We start from the raw sequence: 1,512 nt of genomic DNA on the forward strand, positions 1-1,512 counted from the left end.
GCCAGCATTTATCGTTCAGAGTCTTTTGGATTTTAGCCATCCTAACTGGGGTGAGATGGTATCTCAGAGTAGTTTTGATTTGCATTTCCCGGATACTGAGTGATGTTGAACATTTTTTCATATGTTTCTTGGCCATTTGTATATCTTCCTTAGAGAAATGTCTACTTAGCTCTTTTGCCCATTTTTTAATTGGGTTGCTTGTTTTTTTCTTGTAAAGTTGTTTGAGTTCCTTACTTTGTGACCCTTATTAAGGAACTGAAGGACTCTGAGCCTCAGTTTTCTCAGGCCTAAAATCAACTATGAGGATTTTAAGGATTAAATGAGATAAGGTACACAAAATCACTCAAACACAGTGCCAGGTGCCTAGTAGGTGTACAATACGTAGTAGCAAAAGTGATGGTGGTAGTGTTCCTGATTTCTTTCCTTGGGATTGTAGGGGAAGAAAAAAAATATTTTTCCTCCTACCCTTTTTGGTTTTTGGCTGGGTTTCTGTAACAAAACACAGATTAACAATAGAAAAGCACAAAAATGTTCTTAACATAAGTTTTATGTGACACAAGAGCCTTCATAAGGAAATGAAGTCGTGAAGAAAGAGTTAAACCTGAGTGTTTTTATGCAAGGTTTGATGAAGAGTAGAGAGTTATGGAAAAATGTGATTGGACAAAAAGAAGTAGGAGCTGTGAAAAATTTCTATAACAGGAACTACAAACCACTGCTGAGAGAAATTAAAGAGGATACAAGAAGATGGAAAGATATCCCATGCTCTTGGATTAGAAGAATCAACATTGTGAAAATGTCCATACTACCCAAAGTGATATATAAATTCAATGCAATCCCCATCAAAATTCCAATGGCATTTCTCTCAGAAATGGAAAATCTATCCAGACATTTATATGGAATAACAAAAGACCACACATAAGCAAAGCAATTCTGAGCAATACTACTACTACTACTACTACTACTACTACTACTACTACTACTAATAATAATAATAAAGCTGGAGGCATAACACTACCTGACTTTAAACTATACTACAAAGGTATAATAACCAAAACAGCAGGGTACTGGCATAAAAACAGACACACTGATCAATGCAATAGAATAGAGAACCCAGAAATCAACCCAAACACCTACAGCCATCTGATCTTTGACAAAGGCACCAAGCCTATACACTGGTAAAGAGACTGCCTCTTGGGCAAATCATGCTGGGATAACTGGATATTCATATGCAGGAGTATGAAACTAGACCCATACCTCTCACCATATACTAAAATCAACTCAAAATGGATTAAAGAATTAAATACACATCTTGAAACAATAAAACTTCTTAAAGGAAACATAGGAGAAAAACTTCAGGAAGTAGGACTGGATACAGACTTCATGAATACGACTCCAAAAGCATGGGCAACCAAAGGAAAAATAAAGAAATGGGATTATATCAAACTGAAAAGTTCTGCACAGCAAAAGAAACAATTAACAGAGTTAAAAGACAACCAAGAGAGTTGGAGAAAA

This window comes from Galeopterus variegatus, unplaced genomic scaffold (assembly GCF_000696425.1).
Source record: "Galeopterus variegatus unplaced genomic scaffold, G_variegatus-3.0.2 Scaffold4902, whole genome shotgun sequence".
NCBI lineage: Eukaryota > Metazoa > Chordata > Mammalia > Dermoptera > Cynocephalidae > Galeopterus > Galeopterus variegatus.